Source organism: Lacerta agilis, chromosome 18 (genome assembly GCF_009819535.1).
Source record: "Lacerta agilis isolate rLacAgi1 chromosome 18, rLacAgi1.pri, whole genome shotgun sequence".
NCBI lineage: Eukaryota > Metazoa > Chordata > Lepidosauria > Squamata > Lacertidae > Lacerta > Lacerta agilis.
The window spans coordinates 5794522-5810925 of record NC_046329.1 but is presented as its reverse complement, the minus strand read 5'-3'; positions in this window follow the sequence as shown (position 1 = coordinate 5810925).

The window sequence follows — 16404 nt, the reverse complement described above, 5'->3', positions numbered from 1 at the left end:
GAGAATGGATAGGTTTGATCTTCTTGCAGTCCATGGGACTCTCCAGCACCATAATTCAAAAGCATCAATTCTTCGGCGATCAGATGTGTATATGATGGTGAAAGAGTTTACTCTGTTATGAAACTACCGTAAGCTTATAAACCATTACTGAAACCGTTATGTTCTGAAAGAAATAAAGACTTATTGTTGAGCTAAGAAAATATTGCCGTTCATGTGGTCCAGCGAGCTATGTATGCTCATGAGGAGGTGAACTCAGGGAAAGGACAAAACTGACCTGCAGGGTGATAGTTTATGTCTTGGGAGTTCCCTCAAGAGCGGCTAGCGGGCGGAAACCCTGGTATTGCCACAGAGTTGCTAAGAGGGCTTAGCGAACTGATATAGTGAGGGGATCTAATAAGGAGAGACCCTGAACTGTAGGCAAAGGAGAGGTTAACCCCTGATGCCCAGAGCAGAGGATATAACCGGCCACGGCCGCTGGACAGGAAAACTCCCGTTATTAAGAGATTCCCAGATTATAAATAAAAGGGCATTGAAATAACAGACGGACCTCAGAGGGACAGGTGGGGTGGATTGAAATTTGACCCAGAATTAGAAATTCACTTAGTAACAAGGGGAGAGTGTGAAGGGGAGGTTCGTCGCACCTGGACATCATCGACCCCAACGGATTGACCTGTCTCCTTGCACCCCTCAGCACAGACTGACCCTCTCCTTTCACCCTGCTTGCACCTGCCTCCCAGCTTAGCCGACAAGACCCCCCCCCCCAAACATCGCACTGGGAGCGCAGAACCTTTCTCAAAGGAGCACGCAAGCGCAGTTTTGTTTCGGAGAGACCTTTAATTGCAGTGCGACCAGTTGCCCGCATCACAGGCGGAGGACGGCGCTGGCGAAGTTGGCTTCCGTGGGGTTACGAAACCGGAGCTGTAGTAGCCCGCAGCTGTAGTAACCCAAAGCTTCAGTTCCATGGAGGAACGCTCTTCGTCTGGCTTTAGAGCTGGGGGTCTTTCGAATACGAAGACGACGGGCGAGGTGGCGGAAGTTGCTGGGACATGGACCCTTCTTCTTCTTCTTTTTCTTCTTCTTCCCTTTTTCTTTCGACGTTTCCCGTTACCGGTGGCCTGGCCCCAGCCGGCGGCAATGCAACGGCTGTCCTGGAAGTGCCAGGCTGGGACAGCCACTGGCCTGGCTGGCTTTGGGCCATGAAATCTAGCAGCTCGTCCAGGTTCTCCCGGGCATTGTTGATTCTCTCTCGGCTCTGTAGGATCAGGTAGGTTGGCAGGTCCCTGAGGGAGCCGACGGAGGACAAATGAGAGTGGAGGTCTTCCAAGCTGCGGTAGACCCGTGTCACTTTATCCTGGAGGTGAGCCGGGAGCTCGGTGACATGCGGCAGGAGATTGCGGTAGGTTGTGTACAACTCGTCGGCTAGGACCCGGGTCATGGTCAGAGCTTTCATCTCCAGTTGCTGAAAAGAGGATAGATAGAGCCCTTTTTAAGTGGAGCAACAGCCCGCCATGGAGGAACGGGGAGAACTTCACATAACTAAGGCCAGTGGCATAGCGTGGGTTGCCAGTGTGTGGAGCCACGCGGAGGGAGGGAAACGGGACAGAGGATGCATGTGCATTCGACTGCCTAATGGCGTCCACATCACAGGAGATCGCAGCCACAGAGATAAGGAAGGAAGAGTCGTTCCATTGTTTGGAGAGTTCACTTCCTGGTTCACACGGAGAAGCCAGCTACGGAAGTGCTGTATTGAAATTGTGCGCCCCGGACAATTTTGCGGCCCTCCCCATGCTATGCCACTGAATGAGCCAGCTACGGAAGTGCTGTATTGAAATTGTGCGCCCCTGACAATTTTGTGCCCCTGTGGCCCTCCCCATGCTACGCCACTGAATGAGCCAGCTACGGAAGTGCTGTATTGAAATTGTGCGCCCCTGACAATTTTGTGCCCCTGTGGCCCTCCCCATGCTACGCCACTGAATGAGCCAGCTACGGAAGTGCTGTATTGAAATTGTGCGCCCCTGACAATTTTGTGCCCCTGTGGCCCTCCCCATGCTACGCCACTGAATGAGGCCCGCCCTAACTCCCAGGCTCTCTCCTTTGACTAACCCTTCATTCTTGGGCTCCACGCCTTATATCTCAGGAATTCCACCCCTCTCCACTACTAGAGGCAGCCTGAGGTTTATAGTGCTTCTCGGCTCCCCCCTCGCTAGAAGGGCTGTTTCCGCTGACCCATTGGCCAATTTCCCCTTGGACGCTTCCGTTCCTCACCAAGATACCTCAGGCATTAATGAGAGGGACTTCTGGACGCCCCTGGGCAGCTGCTTCTGGGAGGGGGTCTCCGGCTTTGCATTCCACTGCGGCCAAACGTTTGACAAGCTTTCGGAGACCTTTTGGAAGCTGGAAGGGCCCGGGGTCGGGCTAAGGGAGTGATCTATCTGGTTAAGGAGGGAATTGGGAGAGAGAGAGAAAGAGAGGGGGGGAGGTTACTGCTGTGGCATAACAAGGAGTACTCTGGCTTGCACAAAAACCCAATTACGGTACTTTAAAAAGGTAAAGGTAAAGGCACCCCTGACCATTAGGTCCAGTCTTGTCCGACTCTGGGGTTGCGGCGCTCATCTCGCTTTACTGGTTGAGGGAGCCGGCGTACAGCTTCCGGGTCATGTGGCCAGCATGACTAAGCCGCTTCTGGCGAACCAGAGCAGCGCACGGAAACGCCCTTTACCTTCCCGCCGGAGCGGTACCTATTTATCTACTTGCACTTTGACGTACTTTCGAACTGCTAGGTGGGCAGGAGAAGGGACTGAGCAACAGGAGCTCACCCCATCGCGGGGATTCAAACCGCCGACCTTCTGATCAGCAAGCCCTAGGCTCTGTGGTTTAACCCACAGCGCCTCCCACGTCCCCAATTACTGTACAGCATGCTAAGAATTACTAAACTATAAGAATTGCAGAAAGGGTAATTGGTGTTAGCTTGCCTTCAAAAGAGACAATTTATGCTACCCGAGTTAGGAAGAGAGCAGAGAGAATTGTAGCAGATCCTTTGCATCCCGGTCATCATCTGCTTGATTTACTTCCATCTGGACGTCGCTACAGGCAGTGGCGTCGCTAGCCTCTGCGCTGCTGGGGGCGGCGGCAGCGCAGAGGCACCCCCTGGGGGAGGGGCACGACGCGCGCGCCGTGACGTCATCATGACGTCACGACGCACGTGTATACAGAAAGGGGGGATTTCCCCCTTTCCGAGGCTTTTTTTCGGCGGGGGGGGGTGGTGACCAGCGAGGAGGGAGTGACGGGTGACCCCCACCTCGCTGGTCGCCCCCCCCGCCGAAAAAAGCGGTGGAAAGCGGAAAAAGAAGCAGAGCGGCGCTTAAACGCGCCTGCTCTGCTTCCTTTCCAGGCTTTCCCCGCCCCCCCCGCGGTTTTTTCGGCGGGGGGGGGTGGTGACCAGCGAGGAGGGGGTGACGGGTGACCCCCACCTCGCTGGTCGCCCCCCCCCCGCCGAAAAAAAGCGGTGGAAAGCGGAAAAAGAAGCAGAGCGGCGCTTAAACGCGCCTGCTCTGCTTCCTTTCCAGGCTTTCCCCGCCCCCCCCGCGGTTTTTTCGGCGGGGGGGGGTGGTGACCAGCGAGGAGGGGGTGACGGGTGACCCCCACCTCGCTGGTCGCCCCCCCCCCGCCGAAAAAAAGCGGTGGAAAGCGGAAAAAGAAGCAGAGCGGCGCTTAAACGCGCCTGCTCTGCTTCCTTTCCAGGCTTTCCCCGCCCCCCCCGCGGTTTTTTTCGGCGGGGGTGGTGGTGACCAGCGAGGAGGGGGTGACGGGTGACCCCCACCTCGCTGGTCGCCCCCCCCCGCCGAAAAAAAGCGGCGGAAAGCGGAAAAAGAAGCAGAGCGGCGCTTAAACGCGCCTGCTCTGCTTCCTTTCCAGGCTTTCCCCGCCCGCCCTCCCGCGGTTTTTTCGGCGCGGGGGGGGGTGACCAGCGAGGAGGGAGTGACGGGTGACCCCCACCTCGCTGGTCGGCCCCCCCCCCGCCGAAAAAAAGCGGCAGAAGCACCCCATCCATGTGCTGCTGCTCCGGGGGTGACGGGGGGAGCGGCGGCGCGTGGGAGTGGCGGGAGGGGCCGCCGCTTGACACCCCCACCCGCCGCTGCTCACCCTGTCACTGGGGGCGTCCCGCCCCCACCGCCCCTCCCCAGCGACGCCCCTGGCTACAGGACTTCATATACAAAATTGGCCAGGCACAAGAATCGATTTTTCCCTTGTGCCATTAAATTGTTAAATTCATAGTTGTATAGCTGAAGGGGAGGTAAATTATGGGTGGGGTTTCTTTGCTTCTTTGTATTGTGAGAGGAACAGTGTCTGTATGTTTACATTGCAATGTAGCCGAAACAAATTCCAAGTATGTTGGAAAATGTACTTGGCCAGTAATAAATTATTCCTGGTCCTATTCTTAAAACCTGAAGGGCGTCTGCTTCCTGGGAGCTTCATTGGCTGGGCTTCTGTGATGTCACAGAATTCTCAGGGCGGACTGCACTCCATCAATGTGGCCGACACCTTGGAGCAGGCTTCCTCAACCTCGGCCCTGTAGATGTTTTGAGACTACAATCTCCGTCATCCCTGACCACTGCTCCTGCTAGCTAGGGATCCTGGGAGTTGTAGGCCAAAAACAACTGGGGGGCTGAGGTTGAGGAAGCCTGCCTTGGAGGCTGTACTAGGCTGGGTCTGGATGCGAGAGCACTGAGGAACCACAACTGCCTTGAGTTCCAGGACAAACGCTCCAACATTCCTCGGACGTAGGATTGCCAGGCGTCCACTATTTGAGTGGACAGTCCATTATGTTCACTATTCCCCCCCCCCCACAAAATAGTGGACATTTTTTTAAATTCAAAAGCTTTATGATGAAATGGTATTTTAATACGCATTAAAATGTTTGTATGAAAATATATAATTTAATTTAAACCCCCCCTTCCCCGCTTGTCCGCTATTTTTTGGAAGCAGACCTGGCAACCCTACTTGGAGGAAAATAGGGATGTTTCTCACTTCCCCCAAATGTCCCTCCTTGATTGCCCCCCCCATTTTTCTGACACCCCCCTGTCATTGAAATTCTACTCAGAATTGATCCAGAGCAGATTCCAATGTATAGTTTGCAGAGTAAGAACATGTTGCAGGGTCGTCGTCCCCCCAAATAGACCAGGGGCAATTGTATTTCACTCAGCAGAGCTTTACTGCTACTGAAGGCAAATGGACATAATGGTCACAGATCCAATACATTCAAAATTGGCACTGTCCTTAAGAAATCCAATTGCAGCAGACTTAACTTAAACTTACAATAACTTACAATAAGTCTAAACCTTAACACTAAGCATACTATGTACAGAACACCACACCAGAAGGAAGAGAGCATGACCTTGGCAGAAGAGATAAGAGGACCAGTTTAAGCCAACTGTACTCAGCTTCTCTGAAGGAATAACCCAAACAACATGAACCTTCTGCTTGCTTCTTTCACGCAGAGAAGCTTCCAGGACCCTCTTGAATTAATCAGAATAGGAAAGATCTCTACACATCAGATCCATACTTCCTGATTTTATTGTTTGGTAGATTTGCAACACACACACACACACCAATAAATAAATTTTAGTTAGGGGCAAGATTAGACACAGGCAAATAATGCATTTAATTTTTTTTTAAAAAAATGAAAACTCTGCTCCCCTTTTGTTCCCTCCCTGGGCAGCCTTGCCCTCCGCAAGCCTCTTGGCGCTAAACAACAAAGACCCCCTGTGTTGCAAACCGAACAAACTGACAATCCAAAAGCAACACGGCAAGCTAATCATACGATTTTGTATCAATACTGAATTGTATATGAATTTACAATCAGTTAGCGTACAACAGGCATGTCCAACGAGTCGATCGTGAAAGACAGGTAGAAACCGCTGCTGTTCCTGTGGGTTGCTTATCGACCGCGGGATTAATTTTAGTGGGCACCCAAAAGAAAGCTCAAAAACTCTGGTCATTCCCCCCCCCTCAAAAAAGCTCAACAACTCTGGACAATCTTCCCCGGAAAAAAGCTTCCCTCTCCCCCCAAAAACACAGTTCGTTCCTAAAGACCTGTTGGAACAAGGAAGTTTTCAGCTTGCCATTGGAAGGACAGCAAGGACAGAGCCCGCCTGGCTCCTCTAGGGAAGGAGTTCCAAAGTTGCCTGGGATGAGCCACCACCAAGAAGGCCCTCTCCTGCGTCCCCAATAATCATGGCTGTGAGGGTGGAGGGACCGAGAGAAGGGCCGCCCCTGAAGATCTCAGTGGCTGGGCAGCTTCATGACGAGACTGGAAAACGGAGAAACTGGCAGATTTGCTCCCAGTTAACTTGGGAAAACATTTACTTCTGTTTCATTGACTACGCAAAAGCATTTGACTGTGTCGACTATGGCAAGTTCTTAAAGAAATGGGAGTGCCTGATCACCTCATCCGTCTCCTGAGAAATCTCTATGTGGGACAAGAAGCTACAGTTGGAACTGGATATGGAATAACTGATTGGTTCAAAATTGGGAAAGGAGTACGACAAGGCTGTATATTGTCTCCCTGCTTATTTAACTTATATGCAGAATTCATCATGCGAAAGGCTGGGCTGGATGAATCCCAAACCGGAATTAAGATTGCCGGAAAAAATATCAACAACCTCAGATATGCTGATGATACAACCTTGATGGCAGAAAGTGAGGAGGAATTAAAGAACCTTTTAATGAGGGTGAAAGAGGAGAGCGCAAAATATGGTCTGAAGCTCAACATAAAAAAACGAAGATCATGGCCACTGGTCCCATCACCTCCTGGCAAATAGAAGGGGAAGAAATGGAGGCAGTGAGAGATTTCACTTTCTTGGGCTCAATGATCACTGCAGTTGGTGACAGCAGTCACGAAATTAGAGGATGCCTGCTTCTTGGGAGAAAAGCAATGACAAACCTAGACAGCATCTTAAAAAGCAAAGACATCACCTTGCCGACAAAGGTCCGTATAGTTAAAGCTATGGTTTTCCCAGTAGTAATGTATGGAAGTGAGAGCTGGACCATAAAGAAGGCTGATCGCCGAAGAATTGATGCTTTTGAATTATGGTGCTGGAGGAGACTCTTGAGAGTCCCATGGACTGCAAGAAGATCAAACCTATCCATCCTTAAAGAAATCAGCCCTGAGTGCTCACTGGAAGGGCAGATCCTGAAGTTGAGGCTCCAGTACTTTGGCCACCTCATGAGAAGAGAAGACTCCCTGGGAAAGACCCTGATGTTGGGAAAGATGGAGGGCACAAGGAGAAGGGGACGACAGAGGACGAGATGGTTGGACAGTGTTCTCGAAGCGACTAGCATGAGTTTGGCCAAACTGCGGGAGGCAGTGGAGGATATGCGTGCCTGGCGTGCTCTGGTCCATGGGGTCACGAAGAGTCGGACACGACTGAACGACTGAACAACAACAACAACTTGGGAAATGTTTGGAACACCTCCATTAATGGCGGAGGGTCCCGAACTGTGGGGAATTTGCAGCGAGCCGCTTCTGCCCAGCGTTCAGCCTCACTTACCATGTCCAACACCTTATCGAGCCGCGAGAGCTGTTCGTTGGTGTTCTTGCGGGTCGTTTTCAGCCGGTGCAGCACAAACCTGAAGGCCCGGTTTCTCAGCTGGGTGGAAAGGAAATTAATCCTCATGAAGCAGCCCTCCTTGCAGAGGTCGTCTTTCGACGTGTCAGGCTCTTCTTTCTTCACGCTAGCGTCAGCTGAGAAAGACATGCAGATAGGAGGAAGAAGAAGAAGAAGAAGAAGAAGAAGAAGAAGAAGAAGAAGAAGAAGAGGAAGTGGTGTTTGGATTTGATATCCCGCTTTATCACTACCCGAAGGAGTCTCAAAGCAGCTAACATTCTCCTTTCCCTTCCTCCCCCCACAACAAACACTCTGTGAGGTGAGTGGGGCTGAGAGACTTCAGAGAAGTGTGACTAGCCCAAGGTCACCCAGCAGCTGCATATGGAGGAGGGGAGACGCGAACCCGGTTCTCCAGATTACGAGTCCACCGCTCTTAACCACTACACCACACTGGCTCCGTGGATCTTCTGTGCTTGGTCTGTACCCAGGCCTGGGATAGCTCAGTTGGTAGAGCCTGAGACTTGTGATCCCAGGGTCATGAGTTCGAGCCCCCCGTTGGACTAGATTCCGTGAGTACTATATAAGCAGGCTGGCTCAGCCCTTCAGTCCAGTTCTGTTCCAGCCTGAGAATAAAGAGAGCTGCTTGGAGAATCACTGTGTCGTCTGCTATGTCCACCCACCACTTAATATTCTCCTTTCCCTTCCTCCCCCCACAACAAACACTCTTGAGGTGAGTGGGGCTGAGAGACTTCAGAGAAGCGTGACTAGCCCAAGGTCACCCAGCAGCTGCATGTGGAGGAGTGGGGAAGCGAACCCGGTTCCCCAGATTACGAGTCTACCGCTCTTAACCACTACACCACACTGCAATTATACGGGGCTCAGATTTGGACTGGCAATCTCACTGGATCTATAGAAGCTGTCCAATCAAAGTTCTTAAGGCAAATTTTCTCTGTACCACCCTGTGTCCCAAACGCATCATTGCGCCTAGAGGCTAATCTTCCCTCGGTAGAATCACAGATCTGGCATAGGACATTTAACTAAACTCAAATCCCCCCCTGGTCTAATATCCCTAGTGCTGCAAGATTGTGACAAGCGCAGTGGACTAAATTGTCTATCAAAAACTCCACTCTTGGGGTTTATCACCACAACATCTACTCGCTTTGTGTTTTAGTAAAGCAAACAGTCTAATTCGTCAGCGCCTAAATGCTGTGGCTTAAACCACAGAACCTAGGGCTTGCTGATCAGAAAGTCAGTGGTTTGAATCCCCGCGATGGGGTGAGCTCCCGTTGCTCAGTCCCTGCTCCTGCCAACCTAGCAGTTCGAAAGCACACCAGGGCAAGTAGATAAATAGGTACCACTCCGGTGGGAAGGTAAACGGCGTTTCTGTGTGCTGCTTTGGTTCGTCAGAAGCGGCTTAGTCATGCTGGCCACATGACCCGGAAGCTGTACGCCGGCTCCCTCGGCCAGTAAAGCGAGATGAGCGCCGCAACCCCAGAGTCGTCTGCGACTGGACCGAATGGTCAGGAGTCTCTTTACCTTTAGATAAACTAAGGCCCAGAGGCCAGATCCAGCCCAATCACCTTCTCAATCTGGCCTGCAGACGATCCAGCAATCACCCCATTGCAGGGATTTGAACCGCTGACTTTCTGATCGGCAAGCCCAAGGCTCTGTGGTTTAACCCACAGCGCCACCCACATTCTCATTTAGGCGCTGACAAATCAGACTGTTTGCTTTGCTATAACCCGAAGCGAGTAGCTGTTGTGGTGATAAACCACAAGAGTGAAGTTTCCGATAGACAATTTTAGTCCAGCACGCCTGTGACAATCTTGCGGCGCTAGGGATATTCGTGTTTTTAGACCACGATGCCACCTGCATCCTACCCATGCTTTAAACAAACAAACAAAGGAATAATCGACGCTTGGCTCCCAATATGGTTGCCCATTTCTCACCGGCGCTTGTGTCTGGTAGAGGAAGATAATAATTCAGCCACTCCTCAGACTTCTCCAGGGCTCGGTCGATGGTGTTTGCAAAGACCTTCCCAACCGAGGAGTCCACAAAGGAACTGATGCTGTTTGCCATGGAGGAAGTGCTAGCATCCTTAATCTGGGAGGCGCCGTCTTCCACGGTGTCGTGAACCTTCTTGTCTTTCCCCCTCTGGGTTAACACGGCCGCTTTGGGCTTGAGGAGCGTCATGTCTGAAGGGGCTGGGTCCACCCTCGCAGGCCAGGCCTAGGAGGTTGAGAGAGGTTAGGAGCAGGGACAGGGTTAGGCAACACGGTGCCCTGAGCAAGGACAAAAATTGACCGCTCCTTCCCCAAATACTAATTTCAAACTGCGAGGTTGGCAGGAGCTGGGACAGAGTGGCGGGATTCGAACCACCGACCTTCCGATCGGCAAGCCCAAGAGGCTCAGTGGTTTTAGACCACAGCGCCACCTGCTTCTCTTGTACAATGGTTTTAACTGTCGTTATATGTGCATTTTTTAAATACAAGTTTTTGTTGTGAAATCGTTTCGAGATGTTTTATAGGAAGTGGTTCGTAGAAGAAATGGTACAATAACAATACGGTGCTGTACCTGGCTAAAGACTACCTTAGGTTCCGTTCGGCTCACAACCTCCTTTCCTGAGCGGGGGGCCACGGGAGGTTCGAAGCTCATAAGCGATGTTTCCTGCTTAGAGACTTTCTCGGCGGGTGCTTCAGGCTGGAAGCGAGAATGAATGAAAGGGACAGAGCTGAAAAGAGGAGCTGAGAGTCGGGGGATTCGGGACAGGCGAAAAGGGAAGTATTCACGCAGCGCAAAGTCAAACTGTGGATCTCACTGCCCCAAGATGCTGTGATTTTAAGGGAGAATTAGGCAAATTCATGGAAGGAGAGGGCTAGTAAAGCTAAATGGACCCCTGACCATTAGGTCCAGTCGCAGGCGACTCTGGGGTTGCGGCGCTCATCTCGCTTTACTGGCCGAGGGAGCCGGCATAAAGCTTCCGGGTCATGTGGCCAGCATGACAAAGCCGCTTCTGGTGAACCAGAGCAGCACACGGAAACGTCGTTTACCTACCCACCGGAGTGGTACCTATTTATCTACTTGCACTTTCAGTTACAGGTGGGTAGCCGTGTTGGTCTGCCATAGTCGAAACAAAATAGAAAATTCTTTCCGGTAGCACCTTAGAGACCAACTGAGTTTGTTCTTGGTATGAGCTTTCTGAAGCTATCAGAAGAAGTGTGCATGCACACGAAAGCTCATACCAAGAACAAACTCAGTTGGTCTCTAAGGTGCTACTGGAAATAATTTTCTATTTTGTTTCGACTACTTGCACTTTTGACGTGCTTTCGAACTGCTAGGTTGGCAGGAGCTAGGACCGAGCAACGGGAGCTCACCCCGTCATTGCGGGGATTCGAACCGCCGACCTTCCGATCGGCAAGCCCTAGGCTCTGTGGTTTAACCCACAGCGCCACCCGCGTCCCGACAACAGATAAAGGAGAGAGGGAACAAGGTTAGAAAATGTATCAAGAATTTTGGATTTGACAGATGTACAGGTGAAACTCGAAAAATTAGAATATCGTGGAAAGGTTCATTTCTTTCAGTTATTCAACTTAAAAGGCGAAACTAATATATGAGATAGACTCATGACATGCAAAGCGAGATACGTCAAGCATTTATTTGTTATAATTGTGATGATTATGGCGTACAGCCGATGAGAACCCCAAATTAACAATCTCAACTTTGGGGTTTTCATCAGCTGCGCGCCATAATCATCACAATTATAACAAACAAAGGCTTGACATATCTCGGTTTGCATGTCATGAGTCTATCTCATATATTGAACTCCAGTAGCTAATGAAAACAATTGCTTACATAAATGGACTTTTCTACAATATTCTAATTTTTTGAGTTTCACCTGTATTTTTATTTTCTTTTTTCTTTGCAATGTGATGGCTGTATGGATTTAAAAAAAAAAAGAATTTCTCTCTCTCAAAACAAATAATGATAAAAATACGGTACTGTACCTTTTCTGCCGGCAGGAAAACCGAAAAGTCATTTGAGTCTGATGCCCAGGGGATGAGCAGGTCTTGTTCCGACGCCTGCCGAGGGGGGGTCCTCACTTTCTCGGGTTGGGGCTCAGGGGCTGGAAGCAGCGGCTTGGGCGTGTCGGCTATTTCCGTGGGCGCTGCTAGCTGAGGTCCTTCCTCCCGTGGCTGTGGAACGACAGGCAACACTTGAGGGGGTGGCGGCAGAGAAACGTGCGACTCCCTCTCCGTCGGTGGAGTCGGCGGGGTCACCCTCTCCCTTTCTATAAGCGACCTCTGGAATGTCACCCACTCGCTCTCCAGAGGTGGCACCGGGGGGGTCATTCGCCCCCTCTGCGGAGGCGTCGGAGGGGGCACCCGTTCCCTCTCCGGGGCTGTTAGAGGGGTCACCCACTCCCCTTCTGCTGGTGGCAGTGGTAGCATGGGTTCTGGCGGAGGCGACGACGTCAGCACCCACTCTCGCGATCCCTTCTCTCCCGGGAGATTTCCTGCCAGTGTTTCCTTCCAGTACTCCTCTCCCTAGGGGAAAGAAATCGCTTTTAGTATGGACTGGCACCGCAGAGATTCTGACCCAGGAGTTTAAAAGAAGCGACGGAGATGCTCCTTCAGGTCTACTGGGCTGAGGCCGTTTAGGGCTTTAAAGGTCAACACCAACACTTTGAATTGTGCTCGGAAACATACTGGGAGCCAATGTAGATCTCTCCGGACTGGTGCTATGTGGTCCCAGTCACCAGTCTAGCTGCCGCATTCTGGATTAATTGCAGTTTCCGGGTCACCTTCAAAGTTAGCCCCACGGAGAGCGCGTTGCAGTAGTCCAAGCGGGAGATAACCAGAGCATGCACGACTCTGGTGAGACAGTCTGCGGGCAGGGAGGGTCTCAGCCTGCGTACCATTCCTATAAATGTGAACCAAACCACATCCCTACCTTGTCCCCACGTAGCTGATTTTAAAAAAAGAAAGAAAAAGAAAAATACCCAGAAAAGATAGAACGTTTTTTATGTATGCCACACAACAGCTGCTAGGATTTTGTTTGCTAAAAACTGGAAAGGCGAAGAGCTCCCAACAGTCAAAGATCGGCAGATGAAGTTAATTGAATATATGGAACTAGCAGAACTGACCGCGAAACTCCGAGACCAGAGAAGGTGCAAGAAGAGTGGAAGAAATTTAAAGAATATTTGAAACAACGTGAAAAGTTGGACATTTGAAGTGAAATCGGTGAATATAATAGGTTTAGCTGTACAATGTTAGGTTGAAATAGTTTATAAGAAGTTAAGATTATGATTTGTTATGATTGATATTATGGTTATGAATAAGTTTGATAGAGATAAGATGTTAGATTAAGATTAAGAATAATTGTTAATGAGTGTTAAAGTAGTTACAAAGTTACTAAAGTAAATTCGAATTGAACACAGAAGAGAGAACGTGAGGAAGTCCCCTAAGTAAGATTTGAAATAAGGTTAAAATAATTATATTGGTGTGTTCCTGTGTTGTGTTAGGTATGTATTAGTTTTCTTTGATTGTTTTGTGTATTTGTATTTTGTGGTGTGTTTGTATTTTATGTAACATGCATGTTTTTTGATTTGTTATTGTGTGTGGAAATGCCAATAACTTCTTATAAATAAATAAAAAGAGGGGGGAAAAGAAAAAAAAGAAAACAACGTACCAGTACCTCCTCTGGCAATTCCTGGTGGGACGTTATTATATTTTGGGGAGGCCTGTAACTGGCTAGTTGCTCTTCGAAAGAATATCGCAGCCCACTCCCTGGTCCCTCTTGAGAAAAGCTATTTTCCATTCCCGGGAACAGCTCATATTCGGATAGCATCGTCTGCAACACAAGCTCGTTCTCGGTGGTGCCCAGCGGCTCCTCGTCCTGCGAGTGCTGCCTCTCGAGTCTCGACTGAGCTTCTGTGGCTGCGGGGGAAAGCACACCCGGTGTCACCTTCCTCGCCCCGCGAGCCCAACCCGGAGACAACCCACTTACCAGCTCTTCCCAGTCTTCGCCAGTCTGGTTGGTACTCACTTAAATACCTCGTGGTAGAGTTTGAAAGGCTATCGTTCTTGATCGTGGTGGAAATCCTCCTGATGGCTTCATCGGGGACGCACAGAATGCTGCTTGTGGTGTGAGGGTTTGTTGTGTCGGAAGGCCATCTTGAGTTGTGTATGGTAGTATCTGAAAGCTGAGGAATAAGGGGTGGGAAGGTTGGTTTGCACAGTTTCCAAACAACCAAAAAACAAGGTTCTGCTTCTTAACGAGAAAAGCGCTGCAGTCCCAATCCCTTAATCATAGAATCATAGAATCCTAGAGTTGGAAGAGACCCCAAGGGCCATCCAGTCCAACCCCCTGCCAAGCAGGAAACACCATCAAAGCATTCCTGACAGATGGCTGTCAAGCCTCCGCTTCAAGACCTCCAAAGAAGGAGACTCCACCACACTCCTTGGCAGCAAATCCCACTGTCGAACAGCTCTTACTGCCAGGAAGTTCTTCCTAATGTTTAGGTGGAATCTTCTTTCTTGTAGTTTGAATCCATTGCCCCGTGTCCGCTTCTCTGGAGCAGCAGAAAACAACCTTTCTCCCTCCTCTATATGACATCCTTTTATATATTTGAACATGGCTATCAGATCACCCCTTAACCTTCTCTTCTCCAGGCTAAACATACCCAGCTCCCTAAGCCGTTCCTCATAAGGCATCGTTTCCAGGCCTTTGACCATTTTGGTTGCCCTCTTCTGGACACGTTCCAGCTTGTCAGTATCCTTCTTGAACTGTGGTGCCCAGAACTGGACACAGTATTCCAGGTGAGGTCTGACCAGAGCAGAATATAGTGGTACTATTACTTCCCTTGATCTAGATGCTATACTCCTATTGGTGCAGCCCAGAATTGCATTGGCTTTTTTAGTTGCTGCATCACACTGTTGACTCATGTCAAGTTTATGGTCTACCAAGACTCCTAGATCCTTTTCACATGTACTGCTCTCAAGCCAATCTTATCTGTCTGTCTGTCTGTCAGACAGACTATCTATCTATCAATCAATCTATCTATCTATCTATCTATCCATCCATCCACACACACACACACAAACAAGGAGCTTTTTTTCCTAGAACAATATTTAAGGGTACTCTCATTTTGACTCAAGAAAATCACCATTCTATAGTTCAAATCGGGAATAAATAAATATAGTAAATGGACAAAAGTACAAAGATTGACAAAACGTTTAGGGGCAAAACGTCCACAACCTGGTGGGGTGTGTGGGTTATGATCGTATTTGTTTTTTTATCTTACGTTTTGGAAACGTACATCCAATCCAGTGTTCCCCCCCCCTGCTTTTTTGGAGGGGGCCAAGAGAGTGGGGCCCTAAGCTATAGCTTGTTTAGCTTATATGTAAATCTGGCAGTGGCTCAACCTGTTGGATTTCTGCGCAGAAAACACGACAGAAGCAGGGAAAGTGCTTCCAAGGAGAAAACAGCCGCCGCAGAGGGATTCCTGTGTGCAAACAACCGTCAATCACGGTTCCGACTTCACTCATTGGCTTCATTCCATTTCCACGAGGTTTAAACTTTGGCAAAACAACAACAACCCACAAGCATAGTTGGGGCTGTTATGGGATTGCTCAGAGTCCAGGGCCCGAGGCTGGGAACACCAGCAAGGAGGGATGCTGTGAGTGCCCACAAACGATGGTTTGGCAAACCCTGGTGTCGCCAAATAATTAGCAGGGGTCAGCAACCTTTTTCAGCTGTGGGCTGGTCCACCATCCCTCATACCATTTGGTGGCCCGGACTATATTTTTTTGGGGGGGGGCGGATAATGAATTCCTTCTTGTCTTTGACCATAAAGGCAGCTGATTGCCGAAGGATGGATGCTTTTGAATAATGGTGCTGCAGGAGACTCTTGAGAGTCCCATGGACTGCAAGAATATCAAACCTATCCATTCTGAAGGAAATCAGCCCTGAGTGCTCACTGGAAGGACAGATCCTGAAGCTGATGCTCCAGTACTTTGGCCACCTCATGAGAAGAGAAGACTCCCTGGAAAAGACCCTGATGTTGGGAAAGATGGAGGGCACAAGGAGAAGGGGACGACAGAGGACGAGATGGTTGGACAGTGTTCTCGAAGCGACTGGCATGAGTTTGGCCAAACTGCGGGAGGCAGTGGAAGACAGGAGTGCCTGGCGTGCTCTGGTCCATGGGATCACGAAGAGTCGGACACGACTGAACAACAACAATGAATTCTTATGCCCCACAAATAACCCAGAGATGCATTTTATTTTTTTATTTTATTCAATCAGAATAAGATTCACTATTCGACTTTTGATTCAAGACCCTAAAATGTATTTTTATATAATTAACTTTTTATTTCTATTCTTTGTATATCATATTGTTGTTTTTCAGCTGGGGGCTGTTCCACAGTCCCTCACACCTTGTGGAGGGCTGGGCTATATTTGGTGGTGTGTGTGTGTGTGGGGGGGGAATGAACGAATTCCTATGCCCCACAAATAAGCCAGAGATGCATTTTAAATAAAAGCACACATTCTATTCATGTAAAAACACCAGGAAGGCCCCACAAATAACCCAGAGATGCATTTTAAATAAAAGGACACATTCTATTCATGTAAAAACACCAGGCAGGCCCCACAAATAACCCGGAGATGCATTTTAAATAAAAGCACACGTTCTACTCATGTAAAAACACCAGGCAGGCCCCACAAATAACCCAGAGATGCATTTTATATAAAAGCACACATTCTACCCACGTAAAAACACCAGGCTGCCCCCACAAAT